The sequence below is a fragment of the Aethalodelphis obliquidens genome, unplaced genomic scaffold (assembly GCF_003676395.1).
Source record: "Aethalodelphis obliquidens isolate GAN/ISIS:26980383/991018 unplaced genomic scaffold, ASM367639v1 scaffold67, whole genome shotgun sequence".
Classification (NCBI taxonomy): Eukaryota; Metazoa; Chordata; class Mammalia; order Artiodactyla; family Delphinidae; genus Aethalodelphis; species Aethalodelphis obliquidens.
The window spans coordinates 9,983,674-10,007,252 of record NW_020838011.1 but is presented as its reverse complement, the minus strand read 5'-3'; the positions used below and the strand labels follow the sequence as shown (position 1 = coordinate 10,007,252).

General features: G+C 37.1%; 1 pseudogene; it reads left to right on the top strand.

Moving 5' to 3' along the window:
• The first annotated feature begins 2,168 nt into the window (after window positions 1–2,168).
• Window positions 2,169–5,223, top strand: LOC113611084 (zinc finger protein 532 pseudogene; annotated as a pseudogene).
• Window positions 5,224–23,579: the final 18,356 nt, after the last annotated feature.

The following is a 23,579-nucleotide window of genomic DNA, read 5'->3' as shown; positions in this document are numbered from 1 at the left end:
TGGTGTGTTAGTTTCTGCTTTATAACAAAGTGAATCAGTTATACATATACATATGTTCCCGTATCTCTTCCCTCTTGCATCTCCCTCCCTCCCACCCTCCCTATCCCACCCCTCTAGGTGGTCACAAAGCACCGAGCTGACCTCCCTGTACTATGCGGCTGCTTCCCACTAGCTATCTATTTTACGTTTGGTAGTGTATATATGTCCATGCCACTCTCTCACTTTGTCACAGCTTACCCTTCCCCCTCCCCATATCCTCAAGTCCATTCTCTAGTAGGTCTGTGTCTTTATTCCCATCTTGCCCCTAGGTTCTTCATGACCTTTTTTTTTTCTTAGATTCCATATATATGTGTTAGCATATGGTATTTCTTTTTCTCTTTCTGACTTACTTCACTCTGTATGACAGACTTTAGGTCCATCCACCTCATTACAAATAACTCAATTTCATTTCTTTTTATGGCTGAGTAATATTCCATTGTATATATGTGCCACATCTTCTTTATCCATTCATCTGCCGATGGACACTTAGGTTGCTTCCATGTCCTGGCTACTGTAAATAGAGCTGCATTTAAAAAGGTAGGTCTGGTAGGTCTGCACCCTGGTGGTAGGCTGGCCAACTATGATCCTAGTTACAGATCTGGAAACAGCCCCATATTCCTATGGATTTGGTTAGAGCCCTGATTGGCCTTCATCTTGCTACTAGCATCATTCACCAAAGGACTCAGAGCCACACCTGCCCGTGCCTCAGGTCTGCCGATCTTGGTCCCTACTGCGGATCCTGAAGCAGCCCTATAACCTAGCTTCAGCCCCTCAACTAAGCAACCTTACCTGCAGCTGTGGTCTATATGTACTCCTGCCAGCCCAGGGACCCAGTGGGAGTCATGCCCATCTGTGCCCCTGGAGGCAGGTTCCCTGACCTCAACCTAACTGCAGGTCCTGCAACCCCTTTGATTCAGCTCCAATCCCTCCTAGTCACAGTCATGCCTGCCCAGGGATCTGGCAGGACACACCCTTATTCATGCCCCCAGAGGCAGGCCTTCAGATCTTGGACCTGGCTGTGAACCTTAAAAGCAGCTCTGTGACCCTGTTCCAGCCTCACTCAGTTGTGGTCCAGGGCTAGTCCTGCCTGCCCAAGGACCCACTCAGTGACCCTGTAGGAGTCCTCCCAGGAACCTGGAGAGAGTCACACCTACACAAACACCTGTAACAGTTCTGCTGTATGCAGACCCAATGGCGAACATGTTAGAGACCATGACAGCGTTAATCATAAAAAAAGAAAAATGATAAATTGAAGCACATTAAAACAAATAGCTTCCACTCATTAAAGACATCATGGAAAGAGTGAATAGACAAGGCACAGAGTGAATGGGGTTTACAATGGATTTTAACATATGCCCCATCACCCAGAAGTAGCTAGCCTAATTGAAAGATGGAATGGCTCACTGATGAGTTACAGCAACACTTGGAAGGCAACACCCTGAAAAGATTTTTTGTTTGTTTTATAGGAGACAGTGTATGCTTTAATTCAGAGACTATTATATAGTGATATCTCCCCATATCCCGCATACGTAAGTGCCAGAATCAAGAAGTGGAAGTGGGATTATACTCTTACACCTGCAGAATTTTTGCTTCCCATTCCATCGACTGACCTCAGTTCTCAATGGGGAACCTTTCTGTCATCAAGTCCAAACTTGTACTGTTCATCACACAAAAGGCCAACAAATTGAAAGATGACGTGTTGGGGCAAGGACTGAGGAGATGGTGGACTAGTGTCCCTAAGAACCATCTTATTCAAGCTAGAATTCAGGTTTCTTTTATACTGAAAGAGAATTGGATGTGGCTGGTTGGTGCAAACTTCTTGGTGCTGGCCAGACCCAGAGGGGATGTGATAATCCTTTGCTCTTGCACCTGTCCACATAGGTCTAGTCACAATATTCCTATAAACCTCCAAAAAGACAAATATTATTCTCTGTTTTGCAACTTTTTATCTCTATGTGAATGAAAAGTTTTATACCTTTAAAGATCAAGCCTGGGAGGCAGAGCCTTGAGAAAGGGCTATTATGTATATTCCAGGCTATAGGCAACATTCTTTTACAAAGGGACAGAGCCAGTATCACTAAGCACAGGCAACAGAGCACAAAGGTTAGAGCTAAAGGAATGGGTCCAATATGGAGTCAGGTTTGTTCTTCTTATTTGATTTCCACCAGGGAACTCAATAATGGTTCCACTGAATTGGAAGATGAGACTACCACCTAGTCACTTGGGGCTTTTTTTGCCTCTCAACCAAAAGGCAAAAAAAAAGAAAAGTTAATCTATTGTATGGAGTGACTCATTCTGATTATCAAGGGGAAGTTTAGCTGCTGTGACAAAATGGAGATAAATAGGACGATGTCTTAAACTCAGGGGATTCTCTGGAATGCCTCTTTTGCTTCAAAACCAAGTTGCAAATCTTAATGGAACACTAACAGCAACCAAGTAAGGCAAGTTGGTTAAAGAAGCACACCTTGTTGGAGTAGAGATTTGGATCACCCCTCCAGGTAAAGAACCCAGAGAAGTTTCTGGCTGAAGACAAGGAAGTATGAGATGGGCACTAAAGAAGAAAACCACAGATATCAACTATGACATAATAACCAATTTACAGAAATGAGGACTAAAGTATCTTTGATATTTTCTCTTTTCTTGTTACATGTATGTGTTATTTGTATATACGAACTGTTTTCTTCTTCTCTCTCCTTCCCATTTTATTTCATATATGAGCTGTTAGAGATTAACTCACAATATAATCTTTGAATAACAGAATATTTATGGACATGATGACTGAATTTAAAGAGTGTTTTTTAAATGTTTATCTTGGAGAAATTATACATATAAAAGTCAATTATTTACTTACATTCAAATGTAAAATTTAAGTGAATAAAAGTCAATGCACAGAATAAATGGAACAGGACTGAAGTAAGAATATTATTATGTACTGAATAAGTCTAATTTTATAGAACCATTACCTCTAATGATTAATTACCTTGGCCACACATCTTCATGTTGGAATCAGATGGCCCAGCATGTAACAAGTTCTCTGATTTTGGACAAGATACATATTACCTATAAAAATATTACTACCTATAAAATCTGGATGGCTTAGGGTCGCTATAAGGATAAAATGAGATAATGTACACAACGAACTCAGTTCAGTGAAATTGGTAGACATTTAATAAATGTAAGTCATCCATTCATTCATTTTTCTCATTCAACTTATTTACCTTGCACTTACAGTGGAATAGACAGTCTGTTAGGTACTGACACCTCTTTTCATGGAAATTAAAGTCATTTGTAGGAGGAGGTGACAGATATTAAACTTCCACTTCAACAATTTTTACCTAAATTGGTCTCACTTCTCCAAACCTGTTTGTTTCTTTTACAGCATTTATGATCATTTTTCCCTTGGTTTTTGCCTGTTTCCTTTTTATATCTTCTTTTTTAGACTATAAACTTAAAAAGGCAGGGATTCTTTCTGAACTGTCTCTCAGTCATCACAATGCACAGCACAGTGTATAACATCTATAAATAATTGTTGTTGAAGATTTTTAAATAAACAAATTATCATTCTAATACATAATTACATATAAGTACTCTAAAAAGTTGTAACAAGAGACTAAAAAAAATAACGAACAGAAGTGACAAATGAGAAGAAAACAGAAACAAAAGAAGATGCCAAGTTTTCCACTCTAAAGGAGAAAATGGAAAAACTGTTGCAGAACAAAACTTGGGTTCATTCACCTGATGTGCAGAAAAGCTAATCTACTGACACCCATTGGTGATGAAGTGGACTACAGCATTTATTGCAAGGCATCAAACAAGGAGAAGAGACAGCTAATGCTCAAAAGACCTGAACTCCCTAATGACTTTCAGAAAACGGTTTTTAAAAAAAATTATGGGACTTCCCTGGTGGTGCAATGGTTAAGAATCCACCTGCCAATGCAGGGGACACAGGTTTGAGCCCTGGTCTGGGAGGATCCCACATGCCGCGGACCAGCTAAGCCCATGCACCACAACTACTAAGCCTGTGCTCTAGAGCCTGTAAGCCACAAGTACTGAGCCCACGTGCCACAACTACTGAAGCCCATGTGCCTAAAGGCTGTGCTCTGCAACAGGAGAAGCCACTGCAATGAGAAGCCCACACACCGCAATGAAGGGTAGCCGCCACTCGCCACACCTAGAGAAAGCCCACGTGCAGCAACAAAGACTCAATGCAGCCAAAAATAAATAAATTTATTTTTTAAAAAAATGAAAATAAAAACAGTATGAGGGAAAGGATCGCAGAGTGTGTGATCAGCGCATGCATAATTCTCTTATCAGTGGTTGGTGTGGTAGCAGGGTGATGTTTTGGGAATCTCATTCATCAACCTTCTGGTTTCACCTGGTCTGGGGTGGTCTTTGTGCTGGTGGTCAATATGCAGTTAATTTTTTCCACCCGGTGAGGGTTTTAATATTTGCAAAACAACTCAAGGATATGTCTCAGGATATGATCTATAGCCTTGAGGAGGAGCTAAAAGTCCTTGAATTTGTTTTATGTCTAAACTATTATTGTTTTGTCTCACTTGACTTTTTTCCTTTGTTTCTGCATTTTCTCACTTCTCTGACTGAATTTCTTTGGAACTCAAGGAAGGCCTAGGAGGCCAACAGTTTTTCTACAAACAAGAGGCAGGGGTCATGGGGTTCTCTATCCTGGGGAAAGCCCCCCAAGGTCCTGCTTGGTTTCAGAATCAGTTTTAGACTTTATATTTCCCAAAGGAACTATTACCCAGTCACTGGAAAAGCTAAAGAGAAATGTTTTTAAGGTTCACAAATGTGCTGTGTGCAGTTTCATAATGAAAAATCTCCTGCAGTTCTATGACAACAACCTGTAACACAAATTGAATGATGCTTCTTACCACTGCCCAAATGTGGCCTCTGTTATATGTCCCAAGTCTCTCTGTTCAGGCAGCTCTTCATAGTGAACAATTGAAGTAACTTCAGCCAGTGTCCAAACAGAATGGGTGTGGGGACGATAACCCACAAGAGAACAAACCTAGGCACAAGGATAAATCATCTGATGGTGTAGTGTCAGAAAGATAAAGCGAAGTGTGCGCAAAACATTTTGCAGCTGACGCTGCCTTAAATACTCACATGTGGACACATGACATGATCTTTATTAAATCCAAAATAATGAGTTCAACTGAGAAATAGCTACAGTTGTCTGTTAACCTAAAAAATAAAACAGCCAGGAATTTAACCAGCAAAATGGGTTTATCTGGGAACAGCAAATAATTACAATTCCTGACAAGCAGGCTATAGGAAAAGCCATAGGCAAGTCCAATAAACAAAGGAAAGGAATGTCATTTTATAGAGAAAAAGGAAGGAATGTCATTTTATAGAGAAAAATGAAGAAGTTAGGAGGGATTGTTTTGAAGGAAAACCCATTGGACAAAAGTGAGAAATCAGAGCGAAAATGTTCTCACCGGCTTAGTTGCTGGGGTGTTCAATTTTCTGAAGGAGATGCAATGTACATCTTTCCTGTTGAGACCTGTAACTGGTAATTCTTAACTGTTGATGACTCTTCTTATTGGGGTCTGTAATTGAGAGTCCTTCCTTTTATTGACCAAGTGGTACTGTGTGAGAGCTCTCCCTTCTGACCTCTGACTCCATTTTAAATGAGGTTGCTCTTTATTAATTTTCACATGCCTATAAGGAAAATCTCTGTCCATGTTGGAATGAAAAAGGCAAGGCATTTTTGTTGCAAAAAAATTGCAGCTTATTCGAGTTAACAGTATGGTCTAGGCTGTTGCAGTATATTCTCTTTCAATGTGCCTTCTTCATCTTATATATGTACTTGATGAGTTAAAAACAGTATTTGAGTTTAAAAGAGTTTGTATATATTTAAATGAATAACATTTTATAATCTTTGTTACATGTTTATATCAGTATCTGGTGGAAAATGTTTTGAGTTTTTTAGGGTTAATTTCCTCTTTTACTGTTTCTTTAAAACAGAGTTCTTAATAACAGTGGAAGTTCCTAAATTCAACTAAACCATTTTGGATGTTGCAAATATTAAAAATATTAGTTTGTTAACTAATTACAGGTTAAGATATTCCCTTTTTAATCTTTAGAATTAAATTAGAACAATTTTAGAATTAATTAGAAACTAATTTAGAATGTGTTTTTTAACTTTTAAATTTACTACATAAATTATAAGTGATTATGGGTCTCAATAACATTAAGAAAGCTTCATTACCTTAACATTATCCTCAGTGTGCCTACTCTAAGTATAAAAGTGCACATTTGAAACACAGCTGCAGAGATAGGTTCCTCACAACTTTTTTTAAAATTTAATTTAATTTTATATTTTTTATTGGAGTATAGTTGCTTTACAATGTTGTGTTAGTTTCTGCTCACAGTTTTTTTTAGGCCACACCAAACAGTTTTTATTTCATCTTTTTCATTAATTTTTATTGAAGTATGGTTGTTTTACAATGTTATGTTAGCCTCCACTGCACAACAAAATGAATCAGCCACACACATGCATATATCCCTTCTCTTTTGGACTTCCCTCCCATTTAGGTTACCACAGTGCATTAGGTAGAGTACCCTGTGCTATACAGTAAGTTCCCATCAGTTATCTGTCTTATATATAGTATCTATAATGTATATGTGTTAATCCCAATCTCCCAATTCCTCCCACCCCACCCCTTTCCCCCTTGGTATCCATACATTTGTTCTCTATGTCTGTGTTTCTATTTCTGCTTTGCAAACTGGTTCATCTGTACCATTTTTTTAGATACCACATATATTCATTATTATATGATATTTGCTTTTCTCTTTCTGACTTACTTCACTCTGTATGACACCCTCTAGGTCCACCCACATCTCTACAAATGACCCAATTTCATTCCTTTTTATGGCTCAGTAATATTCCATTATATATATGTACCACATCTTCTTTATCCATTAATCTGTAGATGGACATTTAGGTTGCTTCCATGTCCTGGCTCAATGAACATTGTGCTGCATGTGTTTTTTTGAATGGTTTTCTCAGGATATATGCCCAGTTCTGGGATTGTTGGGTCACATGGTAGTTCTATTTTTAGTTTTTAAGGAACCTCCATACTATTCTCCACAGTGACTGTATCAATTTACATTCCCACCAACAGTGCAAGAGGGTTCCCTTTTCTCCACACCATCTCCAGCATTTATTTTTTGTAGAATTTTTGATGATGGCCGTTCTGACTGCTGTGAAGTGATACCTCACTGTAGTTTCGATTTGCATTTCTCTAATAATTAGTGATGTTGAGCATCTTTTCATGTGTTTGTTGGCCATCTGTATGTCTTCTTTGGAGAAATGTCTATTTAGGTCTTCCACCCATTTTTTGATTAGATTGTTTGTTTTTTGGATATTGAGCTGTATGAGCTGCTTGTATATTTTGGAGATTAATCCTTTGTCTGTTGTTTCATTTGCAAATATGTTCACCTATTCTGAGGGTTGTCTTTTTGTCTTGTTTATGGTTTCCTTTGCTGTGAAAAGCTTTGAAGTTTCATTCGGTCCCATTTGTTTATTTTTGTTTTAATTTTCATTACTCTAAGATGTGGGTCAAAAAAGGTCTTGCTGTGATTTACGTCAAAGTGTGTTCTGCCTATGTTTTCCTCTAAGAGTTTTATAGTATCTGGCCTTACATTTAGGTCTTTAATCCACACACCAAACAGTTTTTAAAGCAGCCTTACAAGTAGGTTTTTGGGTTTTTTTTCTCTAGTGGTGGAGAAAAACTTAGACTAATAATCCAGTAAAGAATGCAGATTTTCTTAATTTAATCTTGAGGAATGGGGAAGAATGGTCTTATATAAGAAAAATGGGGACTTGTTTTCTGCGCCAATTTGCAAGGCTGGTTTAAAGAGCACAGGAGATAAAGTTATAAAAGGGCTGGACTACTGTAAAAGTTACAAATATGTAGTTAAAGCAAAGTTATAGAGGCAAGTTTTGTCATGTAATTTATTCAATATTAGAGAAACAATCAGCAGTATAAAGTATTTCTCTTGACCCTTGACAGTAAAAATATCACAACTAACTTAATCCTTTCCTGTTGGAAGAGTTTGCATTTCCTGTTCTGGATGCCACTGCCAAATATCCTGGTACTTTGAGTTGGTGTGCATGACTTCAACAACTGCTTTGACAATGCAGCAGTCTGAGTATTACAAATGGCTGTTAGATTAAGCACTGAGCTACCAGGGTTTAGTTCAGTTATTTCAATAAACACGTTTATTCTTGGTAGTTCCACTTTATTGAAGTGCAGCAGAGGTACTCTACTGACTCTTCCATTTGTAGTTCTCTGGAAGAATTATATTTTTTCTTGTTTTTTTTTGTGTTTATATATTTTATTTTACATTTTAATAATGTTATGTACTTTAAAAAAGAAATGTTCTGTGTGTATAGATATTTGCATGATATAATGTAGTTGATATTCAGTTCCTCAAAAGGTCTTGCTGCTGTCAGATGTTATGCACTATATCCATCATGACTTTATTAAACACAGCTCATATGTGAATAAATATAGGACATTTGGCCAAATAATAATAATGAAAATAATAACAATAATATTAATAACCTAGATTCAGGACTTCACCTCACCATGTCCAGCAATCCAAAGTTATGTCATAAACCTTGTCAAGTCACAACCTGTTCTTTACAAAGTCTTCCTTGATATCACTAACCAGGTCCCAACACCCTAACTATCTTCCTTTGACTTCCCTGTTCTGAAGCAGTAATAAAGTCCAGTCAAAGTACTCTACACCCTTCCTGTAATAAATCAAACGAACCTAGCTTTGGTGATTTTGTATTTAATGAGTTTCTTACTGTAGTGCATTAAAAATGACTTTGTTTGCTTTGTATCTCCTCCTATCAAGAGGTGGAAGCTACTTCTCCACCCTTTGAATATGGACTTGACAAGTGACGTGTTCTAAAACTCAATAGAAGCAGAAGTGACCTAGGCCTAGAACTTACATGCAAGGTGTTATAAAATTCTGCTCTCATCTCAAAAAAGTCCAAGCTTGTCTGTTGGAGAGGCCACAAGAAAGTGAAAATCAAAGCTTCCTACTAATCTGCCAAACTCCAGCCATGTGACTGATGCCTTCTTGTATCATTCTGCTCCAGCTAAGCTGATGGCTAACTCTGTACTGAAGAGTAAGCTCAGGGAAGCTCCAAAGATAACACTTCCCTGACCCCAGACCAAATTGCTGGTCCAGAGGGTCATGAGCAAATAATATGGTGCTGTTTTAACCCTAAGTTTAAGAATGGTTGGTTATTTTTGTGTATAGTGCAAGGGAGTGTTCTAATTTCATTCTTTTCCATGTAGCTGTCCAGTTTTCTCAGCACCACTTATTGAAGAGGCTGTCTTTTCTCCATTGCATATTCTTGCCTCCTTTATCAAAAATAAGTTGACCATGTGAATGTGAGTTTATCTCTGGGCTTTCTATCCTGTTCCATTGATCTAAATTAGAACCCTCCCTAACACCATACACAAAAATAAACTCAAAATGGATTAAAGACCTAAATGTAAGGCCAGACACTATAAAACTCTTGGAGGCAAACATAGGCCGAACCCTCTATGACATAAATCACAGCAAGATCCTTTTTGGTCCACCTCCTAGAGAAGTGAAAATAAAAACAAAAATTAAAAAATGGGACCTAATGAAACTTAAAAGCTTTTGCACAGCAAAGGAAACCATAAACAAGACAAAAAGACAACCCTCAGAATGGAAGAAAATATTTGCGAACAAAGCAACTGACAAAGGATTAATCACCAAAATATGCAAGCAGCTCATGCAGCTCAATATCAAAAAAACAAACAACCCAATCCAAAAATGGGCAGAAGACCTAAATAAACATTTTTCCAAAGAAGATATACAGATTGCCAACAAACACATGAAAGGATGCTCAATATCACTAATCATTAGAGGAATGCAAATCAAAACTACGATGAGGTATCACCTCACACCAGTCAGAATGGCCATCAACAAAAAATCTACAAACAATAAATGCTGGAGGGGGTGTGGAGAAAAGGGAACGCTCTTGCACTGTTAGTGGGAATGTAAATTGATACAGGCACTATGGAGAACAGCAAGGAGGTTCCTTAAAAAATAAAAATAGAACTACCATATGACCCAGAAATCTCACGACTGGGCATATACCCTGAGAAAACCATAATTCAAAAAGAGTCACGTACCACAATAGCCAGGACATGGAAGCCACCTAAGTGTCCATCAACAGATGAATGGATAAAGAAGATGTGGCACATATAGACAATGGAATATTACTCAGCCATATAAAGAAATGAAATTGAGTTATTTGTAATGAGATGGATGGACCTAGAGTCTGTCATACAGAGTGAAGTAAGTCAAAAAGAGAAAAACAAATACCGTATGCTAATACATATATATAGAATCTAAACAAACAAACAAAAAATTATATATATATATATATATATATATATATACACACATATATATGGTTCTGAAGAACCTAGAGACAGGACAGGAATAAAGACGCAGACGTAGAGAATGGACTTGAGGACATGAGGATGGGGAAGGGTAAGCTGGGACAAAGTGAGAGAGTGGCATGGACATATATACACTACCAAATGTAAAATAGATAGCTAGTGGGAAGCAGCCACATAGCACAGGGAGATCAGCTCGGTGTTTTGTGACCACCTAGAGGGGTGGAATAGGGAGGGTGGGAGGGAGACGCAAGGGGGAGGAGATATGGGAATATATGTATACGTATAGCTGATTCACTTTGTTATAAAGCAGAAACTAACACACCATTGTAAAACAATTATACTCCAATAAAGATGTTAAAAAAATGGTTGGTTATACAGCAATATGTAACAATGATATTATGATTTATCAAAAACACAGTACATATGTAGCTTTTTAAATAAACAAGCCCAAAGAATATTAATATAGTGGATCAATGTCAAATTGGAACAAAGTCCAGAGTGTCAAGGACTTCTAGGTTACTTGTACAAACTCTTTAATGGTTGATAAACTTTCATTGAGAAACTATCATATTTCCATCTCCTCACTACTCTTAACAAAATATATCTTTTTAATTTGAAATTTATATATTATACATATATATGTGTGTGTATGAATTCTAACAAACACAAAAAATAAGGTTTCTTTTCAAATACTTGAGGGAAAATGTAATGAGTAAAAAAGGGACTTTTCTAATACTCCACTGTACACAGATAATACCTGGACTGTGATAACTGTGAATATTTTACTACTTTTAGTCATGGTGAATTGGGACCATATACTTTTGGAAGAATAGTTACTAGTGGTTGTGATATATCAGGTACTGGATAAATATGAGAAAAACAGAAATTAAGAATAAATGAAGGTACATGTTTGTTTCTGCATTATATTTTCTGTGGCAAATATAATGACAGAATGAGGACTCTAAACCATCATATTAAGGCTAAGTGAGAAAGCCAGAGGAGCGTCCTTAGCAGCATATAAAGAAATTCCCATCTCTTGCAGAAGGAAAAAAAATCAGTGTCATTTTGAAATAAAATATTTCCAGTTCTACTTAAAGTCCCAACCTAGTTTTAAATTTTTCAAAGATCAAGACCCTAGTTGAGAAAGAGCAGAATGACAGAGAAATAGTTAATGTATGTGAAAATCTTGATTTCCTAGATTCCCCTGAGCCTACTCCTCTCTGTGAAGGGATAGCACTTCTCCATTGTTTGAGGATGATATACTGTCCTCTACCCTTCAGAACATCTTGTATCCCTGTCAGTATCTGCTCTTATCTCCCTTCTTGGTCACAGGCCAATAACTAGGGTTAATCACGTGTATAGAGCCAGGTATAAGATGGATCTACTAAGGGAGGAAACATAGTATAACTCAAAAGAACTGGAGGACTTATCCAATATTTACCTGCAGGAACTGAGAGATGATATGTGGAACTGTATGCTGAGGAAAGAATTAAGGAAAGTAGAATTTAAAGTTGTATAAGGAAGCATCTTTTTAAATTTTAGAGCACTCTCTCAGGACATAGGATTTAATACCTGAGTTTAGACTCCAGGAGAAACTTGGAAAAAGTGATGGACTATAGGAAGTAAAAGTGATATGCTGAAAGTGCCATGAGAAACAGTGAAAGAAGGAATCCAAAGGCTTAGAGCAGTGGATATATTAAGATTTATATGCTTGTAAGTCTGGAAAATCTACCATATGATTGTTTACTGAAGTTATAAAATGTTCATTGTGGCCATACTGTGAGGGCCAGGCTGTTGGCAGTAACAAAACTGAGCTCAATAATGTTAATTGTAATCAAGTCCAAAAATAATACAGACTAGGTAATGGCACTCAGTCATCAGAAGTCAAGCAGTCACAATGATCACAGTGAACAGTGAGGTTAGAGTGGCAGCCAGGCAGCCTTAACCCATGAAAAGCTATCAGTATGGTGATAGAGATAAACAGATAGGCCACCAAAATGGGCATTGTCCTGTCTACACTACCAGAAGAGTTCAAGGATCAGTATCAGAAGGATGAGGACCATCGTTTCACTCAAATCATAATCACTTGCCAAGTTTTAGACCTGGAATTTTTAGACCTGATCCATTGACTAATGAAGAGACTGGGTCCTTTACAGGAAGAACGCTGTAGCATCACAGTAAGTGTACATGCTAATAATTTCCTCAATTCTTTCCCAAGAGGATGACAGCATCCTGGGGCAACTGATGATTTTTTCAGTCCCTCAAATATATAATTGGATAGAAATACTTTGTCAGTGGCACAAATCCAAACTGTATCCTTGACATGTGGGATAAAAGTTGTAATAGTGGGAAAGGTTGGGTAGAAGCAGTCTGTATTAGAGTCTTAGGGCTGCTATAACAAATTACCACAAACTTGGTAGTTTATAACAACTGAAATTTATTCTTTCACAGTTCTGGAAGCCAGAAGATTGAAATCAAAGTGTGTCAAGGTCCATTTCCTTTTGAGATTTTTTGAAAAAATCCATTCCATGATTCTCCTAGATTCTGTTGGCTACTGACAATGCATGCTGCTCCTTGGCTGTGGTTTCTCTCCAATTGCTGTCTCTCTTCACATCACCTTTTCCTTTTGTGTCTATAAACCCCTTCCATCCTTCTTGTCATAAGAATATCTGTCATTGGATTTAGAGCCCATCCTAAAACCAGTATGAACTTATCTTTATATGCTTAACTTAATTACAGATATATTTCAGAGGTATTGTAGTTTGGGTTTCAGACCACCACAACAAAGCAAAAATCACAATAAAATCAGTCACAAGTTTTTTGGTTTCTCAGTGTATATAAAAGTTATGTTTACACTACAATGTAGTCTATTAAGTGTACAAAAATGTACCTTCCTTGATTAAAAAGTGCTTTATTGCTAATCTGAACGTTTAGTGGGTCATAATCTTTTTGCTGGTAGAGGTCTTGCCTTGTTAAAGACTGTTAACAGATCAGAGTGGTGGCTGCTTAAGACTAGGTGACAATTTCTTTAAATAAGAAAACACTGAAGTCTGCACATCAACTGACTCTTCCTTCCATGAATAATTTCTCTGTAACATGCTATGTTGTTCCATAGAAGTTTACTCTCAGTAGAACTTCATTGAAAATTGGAGTCTATATGCTCAAACCCTGCTGCCACTTTATCAACTAAGTTTATGTAATATTCTAAATCGTTTATTTTCATTTCAACAATTTTCACAGCATCTGCACCAGCTGTACTTTCCATTTCAAGAAATCACTTTATTTGCTCATCCATAAGAAGCAACTTCTCACCTGTTAGTTCTATCAGGAGATTGCTGCAGTGAATTCAGACCTTCAGGGTCCACATCTAATTCAAGTTCTCCTGCTATTTCCACCACATCTGCAGTTACTTCCTCCACTGAAATCTTGAACCCCTCAAAATCATCCATGAGAGCTAAAATCAACTTCTTTCAAATCCCTGTTAATGTTGAGATTTTTACTTCTTCCCATGAATCACAAATGTTCTTAATGGTGTCTAGAATGGTGAATCCTTTCCAGAAAATTTTCAACAGACTTTGCCCAGCTCCATCAGAGGGATCACTATCTGAGGCAGCCATAGCCTTACAAAATGTATTCCTTAAATAATAAGAGTTGTATGTTGCAATTACTCTTTGATCTCTGGGATGAAGAATGGTTGTTGTGTTAGCAGGCATGAAAACTACAGTAATCTCATTACACATTTCCATCAGAGCTCTTGGGTAACCAGGTGCTTTGTCAATGAGCAGTATGTTTGAAAGAAACCTTTTCTTTCTGAGCAGAGGACTCAACACTGGGCTGAAAATATTCAGTAATCCATGTTGTAAAGAGGAGATGTGCTGTCATCTGGGTTTTGTTGTTCCATTTATAAAGCACAGGCAGAGTATATTTAGCATGATTCTTAAGGGCCCTAGGACTTTTGGAATGGTAAAAGAGCACTGGCTTCAGCTTCAAGTCACTAGCTGCTTTGGCCCCTAACAAGAGAGTCAGCTTGTCCTCTGAAACTTTAAAGTCAGGCATTGACTTCTCTTCTCTAACTATGAAAGTCCTAAATTGCATCATCTTCCAATATAAGGATCTTTTGTCAACATTGGAAGTCTGTTGTTTAGGGTAGCCACTTTTTTTTGTTTTGTTTTGTTTTGCTTTTTTTTTTTTTTTTTTTTTTGGCAGTACACGGGCCTCTCACTGTTGTGGCCTCTCCCGTTGTGGAGCACAGGCTCCGGACGCGCAGGCTCAGTGGCCATGGCTCACGGGCCCAGCCGCTCTGCGGCATGTGGGATCTTCCCGGACAGGGGCACGAACCCGTGTCCCCTGCATCGGCAGGCAGACTCTCAACCACTGCACCACCAGGGAAGCCCTAGGGTAGCCACTTTTATGAATGATCTTAGCTAGATCTTCTGGATAACTTGCTGTAGCTTCTACATCAGCACTTGCTGCTTCACCTTGTACTTTTATGTTATGAAGTTGGCTTCTTTCCTTCAACTAAATGATTCAAACTCTGCTAGTTCCAACGTTTCTTCTGCAGCTTCCTCACCACTCTCAGCCTTCTCAGAACTGAAGAGAGTTAAGTCTTTGCTCTGGATTAGGCTTTGGCTTAAGAGAATGTTGTGGCTGATTTGATCTCCTATCTAGACCACAGACATTTTCTCCACATCAGTAATAAGACTATTTCACTTTCTTATCATTTGTGTGCTTGCTGGAGTAGCACTTTTCATTTCCTTCTAGAACTTTTCATTTGCAAAAATATTCCTTGATTTTGTGCAAGAGGCCTAGCTTTTGGCCTACCTTAGCTTTCCACCTGCCTTCATAACTAAGCTTTATTATTTCTAGCTTTTGATTTAAAACGAAGTACATTCAACTCTTCCTTTTACTAGATACTTAGAGGCCATTGCAGTGTTATTAATGGCCTAATATCAATATTGTTGTGCCTGAGGGAAGGGGGAGATCTGAGGAGTGGGAGAGAGACAGGGGAATAGCCAATTGATGGAGAAGTTAGAACACGTATATTTATTGATTAAGTTCATCATCTTATATGAGTGAGGTGTTCTGGTGCAACCTCACAACTTAAAATAGTAACAACAAAGATCACTGATCACAGATCACCATCGAAAATATAATAATAATGAAAAAATTTGAAATATTTCAAGATCACCCAAATGTAACAAAAACATATGAAGTGAACAAAGGCTATTGGTAAATGGCACGGATTGACTTAATTCACTCAGTGTTACCACAAACTTTCACTTTGTCAAAAGCCAACATGTGTGATGCACGATATAGCAAAACACAACAAAACAAGGTATGAGTGTACATTTCAAGGACCCTTTCTCTATATAAGATCAGTTTCATAGTTACAACATGGACGTATTTTGGGATATCCACTATAGCCTTGAAACATCTTCCTCTCACCACCACCCTGATCCAAACCAAAGCACAAACACAAGATAAGATCACATTTCTATGGATGGTACAAATTAACGATCTTAAAAAGTTAAAGAATGCAGGATGATTAGCTTCATCATATCTGGGCCTTGTAAAACCAAAAGATCCTGGAAAATGGTACTGGCCTCCTGCAAACTCATCCAAGAATTCACTCTACTCTCAGCCTCTCTTTAAGATGGGATATCTCTGCTAGAGCCTATTAACACATCTTCAGGTACATAGTAGGAGGTCATTTCTTTGGTAATTGTGTTCTCTGCCATCTCTATCTGAGAAGATCAGACAGAGGGCTCATTCACTTGGAACAGAAACAGCAAACATTTACAATTTTTACTGAGGACTATATAAAATAAACTTTTTTCTCTTCACTCATAATATAGGCCAATGAGATGAATTATCTGGATATCCTTCAGAAAATTGTATGAACTGACTATGTTGATATAACATTGAGCTAATCACACAGGATGAACAAGAAGTGACTATTATGTTGGACACCTGTGTAAGTCACATGCACCTTAGAAAGTGGGAGATAAACCCTATGAATATTCAAGTGTGATCTGCCACATCAGTGACATTAATTGGAATCCAGTGATCAGGGGTATTTGAGGACATGATTTCCAAAAGAGAATAGATTTTTGTATTTGCCTTTCTTTCTACAAAGAGAAAAAAACAGTAGTTATCCTGTGACTCATATGCCAGGTAACACAAAACACTACCAGTTTTGAGTGGGCCCATAGCAGAATAGAATTCTGCAGTTGGTGTAGCCTGTGGTGGGCTATAATATTAGGTAGACCTTATAGTATTAAATACATCAATAGTGAGAAAAGACACTGTATGGAATCTCTGCCAAGGTTAATGGCAGAATCACAACACAGCATTACAAAGTCATCTAGACTGAAGAATTACATGTGTTTGGAAAAACAACCCCTGGCATGCTATGGGACCCTGTTAGAGATGGAACATTCAACCGTAGGACAGAATATTATTTCCTACCAGAGATTATCCATCATAGAATAGGGAATAAGCAATAAGGTAGGCAAAATTACCCAGCCAGGTCACATCAGACAGCCTTTATTATCCTCCACCCCAGTGCCTGTCCCTAGAACAAATTAACAAAGTGGTGACAGTGAGTGGAGCTATGCATGGGCTCCAACATATGGGCTCCTGTTTACCAAGGCTTATGTAACTACTCCCTAACTGAGTATCAAGATGATCACATCTGCTAGGAATCTAATTAAACACTGAGTTCCTGATAAGGCACTGTTGTATGAGTAGACCAACTGGATACTGGGGGCCAATTTCCTAACTTGGATCTCTTCCACACTGGCTATTTACCCTGACAGGAATAGTCACATATACTAGGAATTATTTTATCTTATTAACTGCATGAACTCTGCAAAAAGGTCACATTCCATTAACCAGGAATTTTAGCAATTTTAACAGTTCATAACACTGAAAGATATAAAAATGGTAAAAAAATCAAAATATTTTAAGGCCATGGGTGAAAATTGACTTCAGCGTGTGAACACAAAGTCTTATGAGTAGCTTACTTATTTGGTAGAAAACAGTATGGGATATTTTGAATTTCCAAATTATGCTGTTCCTATTCTAGATGTCAATTCACCTCAAATTCTAATTTCTTTTTCTTCAATCATTGATACCCCCAGTTTCTGCTGTTGATTCTGTTTGGGGCAATGTAATCTCAAAAGTGGCTACAGTCAGAAAGCTATAGTGATCTTAGGGTTCACATCATTAGCTTCCCTTCTCTTAGTTGTCATGTTTCTGTGATGCCTGATATTCATAACTGAAAATAGTGTTACGTATAATTTGTCCAGTTTTCTATTTGCTCATGGCAGAGGGTTAGTCTGGTCCCTGTTAACCCTATCATGGCCAGAAATGGAGTCAATACCTTAAATGACTTAATTACTAAGCAGTTTAACCAACTTGGAATAGTCTTTGAGTAGACAAATGGGAGCAGAAACTGAGGAAGATTTCTAACAAAAAGGGAATTTTTGTAATGTAGAAATTCAGTGACTTGCTGAACTCATATGCAAGAGAAAGCACACCCTTTTGTTTTTCCAAACTTACTAAGATTAGGAGAACAAAGTAAACACCTTTTATTCCTGCTAAAGTACATCCAGGCCAGTAAACACCTAATAATATTGAGAGAGTAATGTTGATAATGGATAAATTTGTTGGCTCTGGGTCAAAGTTCTTTAACTCTTCTGTAGTTCATGACAAATATAATTCTGAAAAAGCGTTGATGCAGAGAAATTTTTAGTGACATCTAAGCATTATTTAAAATTTTATTTTTTCCAGTTTATCGAGATAAAATTGACACATAACGTATAATTTTGAGGTGATTTGAAATGCTTATATATTACAAATATATACTGGTATTAATTAACACCTCTATGACATCACATAATTATCATTCTTTTCTTTTGTGGTAAGAAAACTGAAAATCTATTCACTTAACAACTTTCAAGCATAATACAATACTATTAACAATAACCATTCTGTACATTGAATGCCCAGAACTTATTCATCCTATAACTGGAAGTTCGTGCCCTTTGACCATCTTCTCCCCCTTTACCTTAACCCTCAGCCCCTGGAAACCATCATTCTATTCTCCGTTTCTATAAGTTTAGCATTTTTAGATTCCATATATAAGTGATATCATACAGTATTTGTCTTTCTCTATCGGTCTTATTTAACTTAACATAATGACCTCAAGGTCCGTCCATGTTGTGGCAAAAAGAAAGACTTCCTTCTCTCTCACAGCTAAAGAATTTTTGATTGTATGCAATGTATCACATCAACTTTATCCACTGATGGACTCAGGTTGTTTCCATATTTTGGCTGTAGTTAATAATGCTGAAATAAACATGAAAGTGCAGATATCTCTCCAAGATTCTGTCTCCATTCCCATTGGATATATACCCAGAAGCAGAATTGCTTAATCATGTGGTAGCTTTATTTTTCTTTTGAGAAACCTACATAGTGTTTTCCATAGTAGCCATATTAATTTACATTTCCCAAAACAGTATACTAGTGTTCTCTTTTCTCCACATCCTAACCAACACTTTTTTTTTTCTTTTTTTTTGCGGTACGCGGGCCTCTCACCGTTGCAGCCTCTCCCGCTGCGGAGCACAGGCTCCGGACGCGCAGGCTCAGTGGCCATGGCTCACGGGCCCAGCCACTCTGCGGCATGCGGGATCCTCCCGGACCAGGGCACAAACCCGCGTCCCCTGCATCGGCAGGCGGACCCCCCAACCACTGCGCCACCAGGGAAGCCCCCTAACCAACACTTTTTATACTTTGTGTTTTGATGATAACCATTCTAACAGGAGTGAGGTGACATATCACTGTGGCTTTGATTTGCATTTCTGTGATCTTTAAAAATGTTGAGCACATTTCAATGTAGTTGTTGGTCATATATATGTATTCTTTGGAAAAATTATTCAATGTGTCTGCCCATTTTTAAATTAGATTTTTTTTTTTTTACTGTTAAATGTATGAGTTTTTTCTTAATTAATTTTTAGTGGAATATAGTTGATTTACAATGTTGTGTTAGTTGCTGTACAGCAAAGCAAATTGGGAGATTGGGTTTGACATATGAATTCTTTTTATATTTTGGATATTAATATCTTATCAGATATATGATTTGCTAATATCTTCTCCCATTCTGTCTGTTACCTTCTCTTTTGTTGATTTTTCCTTTTTCTGTGCAGAACTTATTAGTTTGATAAGGTCCCACTTGTTTATTTTTGCTCTTGTTGCTGTGCTTTTGGTGTCAATCCAAAAAATCATTGCCAAGACCAATGTCAAGGGGCATTTCTCCTGTCTGTTTCTCTAGGAATGTTTTCAGTTTTTGTTATCATATTTAATTCTTTATCCATTTCATGCTAATTTTGTGAGTGGTGTTGTATAGGGGTTCAGTTTCATTCTTCTACCTGTGGTGATCTGGTTTTCCTACCCCATTTACTGAAGAGATTATCCATTCCCCATTTAGAGTTATTGGATTTTGTGTCAAATATTAGTTGACCTTACTTATGACAGCTTTTTTTTGAACTCTCTATTCTGTTCCATTGGTCTATGTGCATATTTTATGCCAGTGCCATACCGTTTTGATTATTATTCCTTTGTAATATAATTTGAATCAGGAAGTGTGATGCCTCCAGCTCTGTCCTTCTTTCTTGAGATTGCTTTGGCAATTCAGGGTGTTTTGTGGCTCCATACAAATATTAGGATTGTTTTTTCCTATTTTTGTGAAGATGCGTTGGAATTTTTATATGAACTGCATTAAATAGAGAACACTTTGGTTATTATGGACATTTTAACAATATTCTACTCATCCATGACTTTGTATATCATTATAATTTTTTGTGTCTTCTTCTATTAATTTCAAAAATGTCATAGTTTCCTGTGTACAGAACTTTCCTTTCACCTCCTAGGTAAATTTATTCCTAAGCATTTTATTATTTGTTATGCCATTTTGAATGGGATTATTTTCTTTGTCCCTTTTTTAGGTGTTTTGTTAATAGTGTATAGAAACACAACTTATTTCTTCTATGTTTATTTTTATCCTGAAAATATACTGAATCCACTGATTATTTCTAATAGTTTTTTTGGTGGAGTCTTCAGAATTTCCTATATATAAGATCATGTCATCTGCAAAGAAACACAATTTTACTTTTTCCTTTCAAATTTGGATGTCGGTTATTTTATTTATTTATCTATTTATTTATTTATTTATTTTTGGCTGATTGCTCTGGCCATGACTTCTCATACTCTGTTGAATAGAACATATTTGTTGTTCCTGGTGAAACTTCGGAGGGAAAGTTTTCAATGTTTTATTATTTGCTATTATGTTATCTGTGGGTTTGTCATGGATTGCCTTTATTATGTTGTCATGTTCTTTTTATACCGAGTTTAAGTGTTTTTATCATGAAAAGATGTTGTTTTTCCAAACTTTTTGCATCTATTGAGATGATCACATAATTTTTATTTTTCATTCTCTTAATGTTGTGTATCACATTATTGATTTACTTATGTTGACCCATCCTTGAATCCCAGGGATAAATCCCATTTGATCATGGTGTATGGTCCCTTTTTTTGCACTGTTTAATTTGGTTTGTTAATGTCCTATTGAAAAATTTTATGTCTATATTCATCAAAGATATTGGTCTGTAATTTTTTACTCACTCAGATTTTGTTTTTCTGGGAAATTATTTATCTCTATTTTTGAAGGACATCATTTTCAGGTAAAATATTTTGGGTCACAGATTTTGTCTTTCAGAACTTTGAATATACGAACCAACTCTGTCCTGGACTGTGAAGTTTCTACTGAGAAATCCAATAATATTCCAATGGGTATTTCTTTGTCTGATATGAGGTGTTTTTTAGACTTTCTCAGAACATTTCTATGGATACGTCTGTTCCACATTGCTTCTTCCCTCTTGTGGGGGATTTCTTTCAATTGTATGTCTCCTATTGATCCCACAATGCAAGCCACATGTTGAGAATCTTCCATTTATTTTCCCTAGTACTGAGTCCTGAAATGTTAGTTTGTGAGTATTCTTCCAATCCAACAGACATGGGTCTGATTTCTGCACTTGCTAATTCCTGCTGTCCATGGCAGTGCACAGAAGGATACATTTCTGTGGGTCAGGGAGGAGGAGCAGAGTGGTGTGGGTGAGGTACACGAAGCACTGGAGAAACCTGTGGTCACTCAGAGGGGTCTGCAGATGAGGTGCCCAAGGAGATGGTGGGAATCCTGATGGAGTCCACAAATGGTTTAGCAGGAAGAATCACAAAGTGGTTAGTAGCAGTGCTTGATGAGTTTAAGGCCTGGCAATGATCCCAGCCTTTCGTAGCCCCTACGCTTTTCAGATCACCTCAGTAATCTCGGTAAGGTGAGGAAAAAGTGTACATTCCTCATTGCTGGGGAAACCAGGCACTCACTCATACAACTTCACTTTCCCCTGTGGGAGACATTACATTTCACATGTATCTTTCCTGGCACTAAGCCACAATAATGTGGAAAAGAATGACACAGAAAAATGAAACTATTCTTCTTACCCTCTTCAATGCACACATTTTTGGAATTATTTGCTTCAGTGGTGGAACAAAACTTCTTCACTAGACTTTCTGATTCCCAGAAAGTTATGCTCACCCCTGGGGGAATGCCAAAATCACTGTTCTCTGTGGGGATGACAGTAGAGATATCCTATTCTGCAGTCTTGCTGATGTCACTACAGAAAAGAAATTCTTACCATGAAAACCTCAAAGGAAGCTGATATCAATGGAGGTGGAACAACATAAGATTAGAAAACAAGTCAGGATCTTGTGGGTCATTTCAGAGAGTATAGGTTTTAATGTATAGACGAGAGAAAGTTATTAAATCATTTTACTCAAGTATGATAATTTCTGAAACAGATTTTTTTTTGAAAATCAGAGAAGTTTCTCTATGGAGAGTGAGTTGCAGGTATGCAGAAGTTGAAGCAGTGATATCAGAAGGGTATTGCAGTAAGTCAAAGTTAGATATAAAAATGACTAGAGTCAGATAGATGCAGTGAAGACTACAAATGAAAATAGGTTGATTTATAATTTGTGAGTAGAATGTATAGAAATAGTAAGCAATTGAATAATTACACAATTATATTTTTATTAAGGACCAGTTATTCTCATGATAATGTTATTATCATCATATATTCTTATTGATTAATTGCTTGAGGAAAATCAACTTTTTAAGCAAAAGGATTATAGATGAAGTTATTGTCCTAAATATCATTGAATACATTTCTACATGGTATAGTGTCTTCCAGTGGTGAAGATCCAAGCAAAAAATGGAATTTTACATTATAAAAAGTATCTTAGAACAGGAAGGCAAGGAAAATAGAATTGGATGTGCTGGAAGGAAGGATAAGATTATCTAATTATGTTCTTCATGACTTCTGCATTCTAAGATATCTCTTCTCGATATAACATTAATCTGATGAGAACCAGAACTTGAACTCCTATCTTCAATAACAGTAAAAAGATATCTTTTTCTTCTTCTCTTAAAGATAGATGTGATTTAGCAGGAAAGGCACTGAATTTAGCTTCAGAACATTTGGATCTAAATCTCCCTGCCTTAACATCTCAAAGTGTGCATATTCTCTCCTTCTGGCAGTAAGTGATGGCCTCATTCTTATCTGCAATATTTGGCAGAATTATCAGTATGAGAAACACTACAGAGACCATTCTGTTCAAAAGAACATTCAAATAAAACCAGAGAAAAAGATCCAAACAATCTAGTCTTATTTGAATATGCATCAGATGATGATGGATTTTCTTAATATTATTTAGAAATTATTATGGATTTGTGTTTAACTTCACACACCCTTTTTTTGATATCCTCTAAAAGAAGTTTGGTAACTCTCATTCTGAGGTTTGTTTTTTCCTAACTTATTTTATTGACTTTATTGACATTTTTTTTTCCATCAAGGCACTTGCATTTCATTTTACTCCTCAATACAAAGTACACAACTCAAAGTTCAGCCCAACCTACTATAAATTGATTGGGAGGGTCAAGTACAA